Here is a 10238-nt window from a genome sequence, read left to right as displayed (position 1 = left end):
TTGAAGGCATGTGCTTGAAATTTTGGATGAAAGCGTTGACATTGTACTTTGTACGAACTGTACAACCACCTTCTCCACTACTCTGTTTTGTGTCCACGCTACAAGACAAGAAAACAGCTCCAGAATATGGTTTCTCCTGCATATATGTTCCTTTGGATAAGGAATGGATTTCAAATTGGTTCTTCATAGGACAACAACCAAATCAGGCAAAAGATCATTGGTGAAAGATCAAGCTTCAACAACGACTCTTTGGTGTGCTGGCAATTTCACAACGTCTCTTTCACACCTCTATATAAAGGAGTGAAGACCTAGAGATTTGGTAATGTTGAACGACAGACTCTCAATATTTTCACAAGTGCCAAACCTCTGCTGAAATTGTTCTGCATTCACTTAGAATTTCTGTGTCTCAAAGTCATTTCTTAGAAATTCTTAAGTCCATTGAGTCTGTATCTGATTTGTATTGTGAGCACCTCTGATTGTATATCAAGTGTTCAACCTTAAACAATTTTCTGTGTAATTACACAGAAAATTGTTTGGTTAGGAAGTCTCTTGCAGTTGTGCTTGAGCAGGAAGTCTCTTGATTGTGTTCTTGAGCAAAGGAAGTCTCTAGCTTGTGTGCTTGAGCAAAGGAAGTCTCTTGCTTGTGTGCTTGAGCAATTGTAATCAGATATTACTCTTAGTGAAATCTCCTTGGAAGTGCAAGGGGGACTGGACTACTTCCGGATTGTGGAAGGAACCAGTATAATTGCTTTGTGTCGTTCTTCTTCTCTCTCTGTTTTATTCCGCTGCATTTAGATTCTGATTATCACTTCAGAAGCTGTCTCACTTAGCTTATGATCAGTGTGTTCAGTTTTTAGGAGAAACGAAGAATTTTTGAAAAACACAATTCAACCCCCCCTTCTTGTGTTTTTCTCACCTTCAAGCACGGTGTTCTAAACATCTCATTCAACATTCGTAATCTGTGCCGAGTGTTGGAACATCTTATAGAACATTCTGTTGCTAACCAGCCAGAATAACAGAGTCCAGAATCCAAATATAGTCCAGACAATCCCAAGTTCAAAAATAAGACAAGTTGGATTGTCTTTTCTTTAAAAATTTCTTAATTAGAATTTTTGTTCTTAGACTTTGGTACTCTAGCCAACATAAATTTCAATTTTCGTTATAAAAATTGAACATTCAAGCATATCAATTTTATTTTCCAAAATTCACAGTCATCAATAAATATGATAAAAACATCATTTTATCATTTCTAATTTATGTGTCATCAAATTCACACATATCATAATTTATTATGTTTAGAGATTCATATTCTCTAAATTCTGATTTATATGAACTTTTGGTTGATATATCTTGACTGCAATAAATAAAATTGTTCAATCATATAACTTTAGAATTAATTCCAAGTTACTCAAGTATAAAATTAAACACTTGTTCGTGATCAATTTTGATATGTCAAATATTAAAATCACACAACTAACAAAATAGAAGGAGAATTTAATTTTCAACATACCATCAAAGGCGCAGTCTTTTCTCACAAGAATGCATGGTACACAAGTCTCTCTCTTAAGTCTGAGTCAACTCAGTCTTATTCTATAGAAATCTTTCTCAAATAATTTGTTTCAAAAGAAAATTGATCCCTTCTTTGATTTATCAATGTTCTCATACAAATAGTAATGACCATTTGTTTCTTATCATGGTACAGGCAGCACGTAAGTGAGTTTTCATCCGAAAATATTGAGATCATCAAAACGAAATAATAACCTCACGTTTTTTCTTTTACGGCGCAATCCCTTTTTCTTGTAATGTTTTGTAACAAATTTATCAATTTTATCATTGTCAATTTTGGTTACTGTTTTGTAACAAGCAGAACCAAATTATTTTCTTTTCAACTCCAAACATTTATTATGTTTCGTAACAAACTAAACTTGTTTGGTTCTGTAACAAATAATTTGTTTTGTAACAAATTATTGTTTCACTATATGACTCTGATTTCGAAACCATATTTCAAACAAATTCAACGTATTTGAATTTTTAGTGTTGTTATTTAAATACAACAATCACTTCATCGTTTCAGTTAAAAGATGTATTTCTATAGCTTGATTTACCCTTAATATATTTAGAGACAACTTAACCTTAATAAGTAACTTCTTCGGTAAACATAGTAGATCGAAACGTCTTAAAATTGTTGTTTTTGGATTTTCAAACTGTTGTATTTGAATTTCCAAATTTTATTATCTACCGAAGTTGTTACTAGGTTGAGTCACGACCAGGTCGCTCTCTTTAAGACGTTTCGTGGCACTACCCAAAATTGTGCAAGGTAGACTATCAACCACGCCGCCTCCAGGATAAAACAAGTCCAGCTACAACTGTTCGATTAACTACTGCACTGTAGTTAATCGTTCGAGAATTACACCTTCAAATATGGTACTAAGAACACTCTTTAATACTGAAACCACTTTAATATGGTATTATTACCATTCTATATGGTGTTAAGACCACTCAAATATGGTGTTTCCACCATTCTAACCTTTAAGTTCTCCAAACTTTCAATATGGTACTACGACCACTCAAATATGGTGATACCACCATTTCTCCTCAAATAGAAAAATATTTAAAAAATTTATATACTGTTAAGATCATTCATAATTCCGACGGGACATTATTATTACGAAAGGGACTATGATCTTAATAGTACTCTTTATTCCGAAGGGACTTAGATTATCGAAGGGACTATGAACTTAAGACCACTCTTAATTCCGAAGGGACATTAAACCGAAAAGGGACTATGGTCTTAAGAACACTCTTAATTCCGGAGGGACAGAAAGGAGTAGAAGCAGAAGAAACTCGTTAACACAAGTAGGAGGGAGAAGAGAGAAACCGCACAGGAAGCATCAATTGTGCGATTTGGTGTATTTTTTGAACTGAGTGGAGTCCTTTATTTATATAGAGATTCTGTAAATGTTTTAGCACAAATTGCGACAACAGTTACTCTTAATGGATAAAGTTAAAATGAAGTTTATCCATTAATCAGTTCAACAACACTTGTGGATAGGATCAAAAGAAACAAATCCACAAAAGTGGAGGAAACAAACTATTAGATTTGAATGAAGGAAATATAAGAAATTCAATTAAATTCTTATTCTTATCACAACCACCATAAGCTAAATTTATGGGAAGTGATATTCTTGAATAAAAATAATAATTACTATTATTTTTATTATTATTAAGTATTTAAAATTAAATACCGCAATTTAAACACTACTAATATGTGTGTTCTATTTTATGTGGGACCGCACACTCTATTTTTTTTCAATTCACACAACATTAGATCAAAGTATAATCTTCCAATTTATTTTCCAACATCACACTAATGTTCCAACACGCTCCACCCTCTCTGCTGCCAACAACGTTGCCGTCGATCACAACCTCCTAGGTATGAACGGAATCACCTATGTTCCCAAAGGTTACCTCCTCGAGCACCGACAAAGTATTGAAGGTAGATGCAGTGGACCGAACGGCGAGGAGTGTACTTTTCTTTTGTACTATATTCATTTATTCATCCATGCTAAAGAGTAAGAAATAGAAATAAAAATGTGTGAGCTGCATATTGAGGCAGAATGAAACTGAATTGCTATCGGATAAGAGCAAGTGAGTTTGAAAGCTTCATTTTGTTCATCAAGGTTTTGCATCAAGAAGAGTGTTTTTAATTTTTTGGAGTAAGACATGGCTTCAACTCGGACGCATAAGCAAGTCATGAAATGCTTTTCAAAAAGCAATATTTTGTTATAATAATGATAGGGTACTAGGTAGAGTGATATAGTCTGTTTAGTGGAGGCGCTCCATCAAGGAGTGGGTCCCATAAGAGAAGTGCCAAACGGTTACGTTAAGTGACTATTTTTAGTTAGTTTTATTAATTATAGGTTGAGAGAAATGTTCATGCGTATGACATCACATCGAAAGCAACTTATGAGAAAAAAGAAAGAAACAAAACTAAAGACTAAATTTTATCATCACACAAGTCATAGGACGCAGACACTTAATATGGGGAAAGAATGACTATCAATAACAATCTTGACAAATTTTTCACATGTGAGTTGTGACAGATCCCATATTTCATATTCATAACATTAGAATACTTTAATTGGTATTTAGTAATTTCACTAGTTTTCTCTTTCAATGTGATAGTTCCCTAAACAGAGAAATGCGTGAAAGTCTGAAGGATGATCTTGTATGGACAGAGGGGCGTGAGCGAAAAAAGAGTCACACAAAAGATGAGGCATCTTGTGAACGGAGAAAAGTGAGGCAAAGACTTGAGAACTGGGATAAAGAGAACTCTCATACAAAACATAACAGTGTGCATTAATTTGTCTTCGAATATTAAAAGTTTACATTAAATGAATATCTACATAAAAGGTAATTTAGTAATAGTCATACTGTACACATATATATTTACTCTACCAGCTGATCTTTCTTATTCTTACATTCAAGATCAATGGGATGATCCTCAAGTTATTCCTACTAAGATAAGATGTCAGCGGAGTTATCTGAGCTCATTAAACATGAGTTGGAAAGGGTAATAATATTAATTTACTATCTTTCTGAATCTAGTAGAGTTGTACGGTGGCCTCATGTTCTATGCAAACAGTATTTCCCTTGTTATACAGATTACAGATATGTTGACACAAATGTTATCACACACGTACGTAAAGAAAACACGTATATGATCCCTATCTATACATCAATTATACAAAAGACAGAAATAACAAAAGTTGGCGTTTCTTTTCTCCTCACCCTCACCCACCGGCAGCACATCACTCACCCTCACCCACCGTCAATCAGTCCGCAACCGGCGAATTCGCCGTTGAACTCAAAGCCTCCATCTCCTCTCTCAGCATCAATCTCTTACTCTGATTCTTCATTTCTCTCAATCTTTATACAAACCCTAAAACTGTTAAAAAAATTGTAAGTGTATCTCTGATTTTTTTTATTTCTTTTTGTTAGTTAATTAATTTGATTTTTTTATTTTGTTTTCAATTTCAATTTTCCCATAACCCTAATCAACATAAAAGGGGTTTTTTGATTTTTGATTTTTGTTAATGATACTGAACGTATAGCTTTATAGCATTATGTTTTGTTTTTTGATTTTTGTATGTTATGGGAATCATTGGTGACTTGAAAAGAGGCTCCTGAACATATAGCATTATGTTTTGATTGAGGATAGAACAATTGCTTGGTTTGATACTCAAAGTAGTAACATTCATACTATGGATTAAGAATATAGAGGTTTCTGATGCCACTGAAATTCCAAATCCTGGTCACTTTTAGTAGTTTCTAATTTGTTTGGCAGCCCGTAGTGTTGCTAGCTAGATTCCATAGTACTTTATAAGTTATTTGAATCAACAATTAATGTTCAATTCAATATTCATTGTCATATTCACATGTTACTGCTGCCACTGGTGCAAGAAGTGTCCTACCCAGACTTAAACTTTGAAGTTTCTAGTTGAGTACAATACGCATTCATTTGGCTATTTTGAACTTGAACACCTTCACTACACCTCTCAATTGTGGAATATTCTCCCTGGCCTGTATCTTTGTTATTTTAGTTTAAAGAATTCTTAGTTCTTCTCACTGTATTTATTTCAATGTGATTCTGTATACACAATGAGATATTTTTTTATGATAAGACGAGACAATTATTTTAGTGTTATTTGATGAATTTTTTGCTTGTTCCTTGTGTGGTTATATGCAAATTTATGTGAAAAAATATCCATAAGTTGAAATGATGTACATTGACCGATCTGTGGATGAATATTTTTGTTCTGGGGTCTTTAAAGCTCTGGTTTTCTGCTATCTGCATTGCACTACCTCATGAAACAATGATGTCCTATTTTTCAATCACTTTGAATCCATGAATCAGTATTTGACAACTCTGGTGTTTTTTTCAGTTTCAATATTTTGTGTTTCAATTTACTAATCAATGTCTTATTTATTTTGCTTAAGTTCAAACCATTAGTTGTATTCATAAGCTTTGTTTGCTTTGTTATTTTCTTGCTATATTGTTTTATTCTGAATATATTATTTGAAAACACATTCCATGTGGGAAGCATTTCAATTCAAATTTATTTTCTTTGATTGTATGGAGAACAGTTTAACATCACACCATAATTTGTGTTAACAACAGGTGCCCAATTAGGGATGTGTACGTTTGAAGAAAGAATGATGTGCCCAGAGCTTTGTTAGCTCTGTTGGTTAGTTCTTGTTAGCTACAGTTGAGTTAGTTAGCCCTCTAACTTTGGTAGCTGACGTTGGATATAAATAGAGGGTAGTGAAAGTAAATGGGTTCAGTTAGTTGGTTTTTTATTAGTTTCTTTAGGAGGCAGACACACCCTTTGGTACAGTTTTATAGAGGGATATTCAATAGCATTCCCATGTTCTCTTTCTGTTATTTGCTAGTTTATGGTCCAGTTCTATCAAATTGGGTTACACCTGCCTTAAATTTTAAAGTTATGGCTATCATTGTTTGTTTGGAGATTTGGAGTTTTTTTAAATCTCCAGTTCTATTAAATCTTCATGGAGTTCGCACAAATCAGTGCATCTGAAGGCAAAGGTATCCTCAGTTGGTACACAGAATTCAGACTCACTTGGTGAAGGATGGTTATATTGCGTGAAGAGAGGGTAGGGTCGAACTCCAAAGCTTCCTTACTTTGATTGGACTGAGTAAATTTCCACCGCTTTGAGTCCCTTCTTATTTTAGAACTCTGATAGTTTACTATTTTTTAATTAATAACAGAAGAATATGTTATCAGTAACAATATGTTTATGTTTTCGCAAATCATAGTCCCTGTTGTCCTTGTTTTCGTTGATGCTTTTAGTTTCAGCATCTTAGATATTTGCACCTTGCATTTCTTTCCCCAATTATTTTGCTAAAACCAAAATTTTATTTCTGCTCTTGCAAGGGCACTGTGGCCATATCCCATATCTGGTAAACGGATTGTCCCAGCTCATATTGTTATACTTGATTGGGCTGATGATGTGAGTTATCTGACTTCTTTCTATTTAGATGCCTTGCATTTTTTCTAATTTAAGTATTTAACTTCTTTACTTATCTGATTGTTTTGTGTGTCACTGTATTATTTACTTTTTGAGCAAAGTAGGCAATGGATTATTTTCATTCTTTGTTAATTCAGTGAGGAATAGATAGTTCTGCTAAACAATATCAAAAGAACTTGAATAAGAACTTTTTTTTAACGGACAACAGTCATAGACTCGACCTGAAACTAAAATCTCAGAAGAACTTAAATAACAAAATTGACAACAGTAAACTCAACCTAAGGCTAAAATGAATGACAACTTCCAATTTATCTCAATTACGGATCAATTTTTTTTAATGTGTTCAAATCTTGTGCAACGTGTTATGAACAGAGTTGAATATGTGAAATTTATGGTAGTTGGTCTTGGAATAACGCCAAAGGTAGAGCAATGCAACTTTAGACATAATATAAATGTTAGTGAGTACTATATGAGAGGTGTTTGTTTTAAGCTTTTTGAATAAGGAAATCTTTGAAAACATTTATGTAGGTTCAATCTTAGAGTCTAGTAAGGAATCATAGTTAATTACTTGTATGATCTATCCATGGATTGTTAGCACCACCTTCTTCTTAATCGACAAGATTTTGAGCTTATTAGGGTTGTCATAAGTTGATTGAAGTCACTGTTAGTATGGTGGATTGATGTTGTTGCTTATGCTGGTTCACTCGTTGAATTTAAAACTACAACATCTGAATGACGCAAGATGGGCCATCTGAAACACAAAAAATTCATGTGGCAAATGAAAGTAATGTAAGTACACTTAGATTTGGTTTCAAAGTTTGTATAACTGTCCCAGACTAAAGCCATAGATGTGTAAATGGTTCATTTTCAGGTACAGTTAAGGCATGTTTTTGAAACGAAATCATTGATAGAAGTCAATAAAAAATCCGAGTCAAGCTCAGAAGAATCAACTTCAAGCAACTACGTTCAATTTTTTGAATTTTATTTTATTATGTGATGTACTAATTCGGCCATGTATATGATATGGCTAACTTATTTAGTTTTAGTTTTATTGTTTGAAGCACTTATTCCACCATGTAAATGATATGAGTAAATAGTTTAAACTCGAATACATATATCGCCTTAAAATGCCTTAAAATCATATTGTTTTCACTACATTTTATCACTTTTGATATTTCAGTTATAACTCGCCTTAAAATAATATTGTTTTCACAGGAAAATTATGTATAACCAAATATTTGAAGTGTGTAACCACAATTTTACAAAGGCGTAACCATGTTTTTTTTTCTTTCATGTGTTTAAAACTAGTCGTGAGACATTCTAATTTACGAAAAAATGGTTACGCCTTTGACAAATTATGGTTATATTGTTCGTTTATTTGGTTATCTATAACTTACATGTGCAAAAAAAAAAAAAGTAATTCAAGCCAATAGTCAGTGAGACATTCTAATTTACGAAAAAATAAAGGTCACGCATATGTAAAAATGTGGTCATACAGAGCATATATTTGGCTAGTTTTTCTTTCCCAGGTGTAAATAATATCGTTTTAGGCGAATCGAACACATGATCTCATTTGATCACTGCACTAAAAGCATTACCAAACATAGATAACATGTTTTACAATCGGCGAGTTTATCACGCCTAAAGACGGACAAGTTCCAATTTATGAAAAAATAGTGGTCACGTATTTGTAAAAATGTGGTCATACAGACCATATATTTGGCTAGTTTATATTTCTCAGATGTAAATAATTTCGTTTTAGGCGAATCGAACGCATAATCTCATTTGATCACTGCACTAAAAGCATTTCCAACCATAAATAACTTGTTTTACAATCGGCGAGTTTGTCACGTCTAAGGACGGACAAGTTCTAATTTATGAAAAAATAGTGGTCACGTATTTGTAAAAATATGGTCATACAGACCATATATTTGGCTAGTTTTTCTTTCCCAGGTGTAAATAATATCCTTTTAGGCGAATCGAACGCATGATCTCATTTGATCACCGTACTAAAAGCATTTCCAACCATAAATAACCTGATTTACAATCGGCGAGTTTATCACCCTAAAGACGGACAAGTTCTAATTTATGAAAAAATAGCGGTCACGTATTTGTAAAAATGTGGTCATACAGACCATATATTTGGCTAGTTTTTCTTTCTCATGTGTAAATAATATCCTTTTAGGCGAATCGAACGCATGATCTCATTTGATCACCGTACTAAAAGCATTTCCAACCATAAATAACCTGATTTACAATCGGCGAGTTTATCACGCTAAAGACGGACAAGTTATAATTTATGGAAAAATAGCGGTCACGTATTTGTAAAAATGTGGTCATACAGACCATATATTTGGCTAGTTTATATTTTTCAGGGGTAAAATTGGAATTTCCATGTCCATTTTTTCTGAATTCACCCTCCAACTATCTCTTCTCATTTTCTCTGAACCTTCTTCCTCCTCCAACCCCCTCTTGCCACCGCCACCCTCTTGCCTTGTCGCCGCCGCCGCCCCTCTCCTTGCTTGCTTCCATCTTTTGCTTTTGACTCTCCCTCTCTCTCTCTCTCTCTCTCTCTCCCTCTCTCTCTAAACACAGATCTCTCTCTCCACCACACACACCACCCTCTGCAACGTAACAACCACCATCATGCCGGCGACTTCACGTCGCCACCACCGTCAGCGCCACTCTCAACAACAATTTCTTTTTATAATAAATAAATGACAAAATAAAAAAGAAAAAGAAGAGGAATATGTTTGATCTGATTCGTTCTTTGCAGAGAGGAGTAAATTTCACAGATTTTTTTTTTAAACCAATCAAACATATTGCTGTCAAACCAATCTCTTGCATCTCTCTTAGATCTGTGTGTGGAGGTGGCAAAGGGTGACCGACGGTGGTGAAAGAAGAGGGAGAAGAGGTGGTGAAAGAAAGAGACAGAAGAGACAAATGAGTTGGGCTGAGTTTTTTGTGTGTGGGACCAAGTGGACACATGTCAATATTCTGTGTGGAGGTTGAAAGGTGTATGCCACATAAGGTTGTATGTGTATCACCACTCCTATATTTAAGTGATCAAAAATATATTTTACCGGGATGTAGTGCTTAAAATCTAGAACACTCTCAAGGACAATTCTATTCCTTAGGATGCTTTCATTCATGGTTTCTATATTGAAGAATCTCTTGAAAACTTCCAC

General features: G+C 34.0%; 1 long non-coding RNA gene across 3 annotated transcripts; it reads left to right on the top strand.

The window, feature by feature from the left end:
• Positions 1-4345: 4345 nt before the first annotated feature.
• On the top strand, positions 4346-8161 carry LOC146907045 (uncharacterized). Of its 3 annotated transcripts, none has more exons than XR_015018529.1 (4): positions 4346-4962; positions 6182-7032; positions 7687-7839; positions 7922-8161. It is a non-coding gene; the product is annotated as an uncharacterized LOC146907045 (long non-coding RNA). The 3 variants fall into 3 exon arrangements; XR_015018530.1 differs by having other exon boundaries at positions 4435-6717; positions 6957-7032; XR_015018528.1 differs by having other exon boundaries at positions 4474-7032.
• The last annotated feature ends 2077 nt before the right edge of the window (positions 8162-10238 follow it).

Source organism: Medicago sativa, chromosome 7, assembly GCF_051527215.1.
Source record: "Medicago sativa cultivar Bolivia chromosome 7, Bolivia_mono, whole genome shotgun sequence".
Taxonomy (NCBI): Eukaryota; Viridiplantae; Streptophyta; class Magnoliopsida; order Fabales; family Fabaceae; genus Medicago; species Medicago sativa.
This window is presented reverse-complemented; position numbering and strand designations above follow the sequence as displayed.